Genomic DNA, 2,261 nt, shown 5'->3' with positions numbered 1-2,261 from the left:
AGCAATTGGTCAGACTGCTGACGAGGGAGCGCTGAGCTGGGCCCATGAGTGAACCATCTCATTCACACCTGACAACCCCCGCAAAAACGGCCCCTCCTCTCATGTGGGACCACCACCAGTGGAGTGACTGCAGAACAGAGACAAATTAACGAGCGTTTGGGCAGCGAGGAAAAAGGTATCTGTAAGGACCCTTCCAACCAGTCCTTCCATGGCTCTGTGACCTTGAAGGACCTTTTTAACACAATCATCCCGTGTCTCTAAGCCTTTTAAGGACCCTTCCAACCCAACCATCCCATGGCTCTATGATTTTAACAGTCCTTCCAACCCATCCTATGGTCCTATGATCTGTAAGGACCCTTCCAGCCCCAACCATCCCATGGTTCTGTGATCTGTAAGGACCCTTCCAACCCCAACCATCCCATGGCTCTGTGATCTGTAAGGACCCTTCCAACCCCAACCATCCCATGGCTCTCTGATCTGTAAGGACCCTTCCAACCCCAACCATCCCATGGCTCTGTGATCTGTAAGGACCCTTCCAACCCCAACCATCCCATAGTTCTGTGATCTGTAAGGACCCTGCTAACCCCAACCATCCTATGGCTCTATGATTTTAACAGTCCTTCCAACCCATCCTATGGTCCTATGATCTTTAAAGACCCTTCCAGCCCAACCACCCCATGACTCTCTGATCTGTAAGGACCCTTCCAAACCTACAGAACTCATTTTGTGGTGACCTTTAAGGATTCTTCCAAGCCAACCCACACCAACCCATCCCATCCCATCATTCTATCATCTACAAGGACCCTTCCAACCCAATCATTTCATGGCCTTATGATCTACAAGGACCCTTCCAACCCAATCATTTCATGGCCTTACGACCTGCAAGGACCCTTCCAACCCAATCATTTCATGGCCTTACGATCTGCAAGGACCCTTCCAACCCAATCATTTCATGGCTTTATGATCTGCAAGGACCCTTCCAACCCCCCGTCCCACAGCTCTGCATGAGAGGACACGTGGCACCTGGTGACAACCTCCAGTGGTGACCACAGCCCCCAGCAGCTCACGGGGCCCACCCCCCCTTGTCCTATAGGGCCACGAGTCACCACGTGTCCCCCCATACCAGCAGTGAGGACCTGGGGAAGACCGGGACCCCCCCCAGAAACCCTCATATCTCCATTCCCACAGCCACGATGGGCTGTTCCCCCCCATCTCCCCCCAGGGAGCCCCGAGGGCAGGGCGGTGAATCACAGAAACCCTTTATTGGTGTAAGGATACATTGCTATGCTGTGAAGTCACGCGTCCCTGACGGGTGGGACGGGGCGGGCGGCCACGGCGGAGCGACGGCGGTGGGACGGGACCGGGTCCTGCACCCATAGTGGGGGGGGGGATCCATGTGCCCCCACCCTCAGCTCCCCCTCCTCACTCCTCCTTTTTTCCCAGCCTGAACGATGGGGGGAGGTCAGGCAGCGCGAGGAGCAGAAGCTGAAGGCAAATCCTCCCCTGGGGCAGCAGTGGGGCTGAGACACGACCCACCCCCCCCTGCAGGACGGCCCCACATCAGCACAGCTCGGATTTGGGGGGCAGACCCCCATAGTCAGACACGGGGGAGGGGGTTGAGGGATGGGACTGTGCCCCAAAATAGAGCGGGGCCCTGGGTTGGGCTCCCAGCTTTGGGGCAGCTCGGGGTTGTGCGCGCTCAGCTGAGCCCTGCCTTGAGCAGGAGCTGTGGGGCAGAATGTGGGGAGATGCTCCCACTGTGTGCCCCCAAGTACAAAAATCAACACCCCGAGACCCCCCCAGCCCCGCCCTGCCGCTGCCCAAAGTCAGTGTGTGGTTCAGAAACCAAACAGCAAAACCCCCTCCCCTCCCCAACATCCCCCCAAGAGGCGCGGGGCGATGCAGAACCTCCCGGCGAGGACTGAAAAACCAGAAAATGAACCCAAAAGGGAGAAGAGAACGGCGATGGGAGGGTAAGAGCAAAGCAAACCTCTTTGAAACGAATGGACTCTTCCTTGGAAAGGACAGAACACGGAGCTCTTCGGGGAGGGGTCGGGCAGCCACCGACCCCACTGCTGCTGCTGGGGATGGACGGACGGACGGACGGATGGACGGATGGAGGAAAAGTGCTTGAGGGAAGTCCAGCCCGGCCTGGAGCCGCGAGGAGTTTGCGGGTCAGTGCAGCCAATGAGATCAGCAATAAAGTGCAGCAAAGCTTCTCGGAGCTCGGCACGGCACGGCTGTCCATCACAGCCCCCCAA

The 2,261-nt window shown here is 57.6% G+C and overlaps 1 protein-coding gene across 2 annotated transcripts in view; it reads right to left on the bottom strand.

Annotated features, from left to right (window-relative positions):
* Positions 1-1,243: 1,243 nt before the first annotated feature.
* MAF1 (MAF1 negative regulator of RNA polymerase III) overlaps positions 1,244-2,261 on the bottom strand; it is a 19,419-nt gene continuing 18,401 nt past the window's right edge. For both annotated transcript variants that reach the window (XM_085214603.1, XM_085214604.1), the window contains exon 9: positions 1,244-2,261. This exon is cut by the window's right edge and continues 487 nt beyond it. The gene's annotated coding sequence lies outside the window, so the exon portion shown is untranslated.

Source organism: Meleagris gallopavo, chromosome 32 (assembly GCF_905368555.1).
Source record: "Meleagris gallopavo chromosome 32, MGAL_WU_HG_1.1, whole genome shotgun sequence".
NCBI classification, from domain to species: domain Eukaryota; kingdom Metazoa; phylum Chordata; class Aves; order Galliformes; family Phasianidae; genus Meleagris; species Meleagris gallopavo.
Note: the sequence above shows the minus strand (reverse complement) of the source record. Positions and strands in the feature narration are given on the sequence as shown.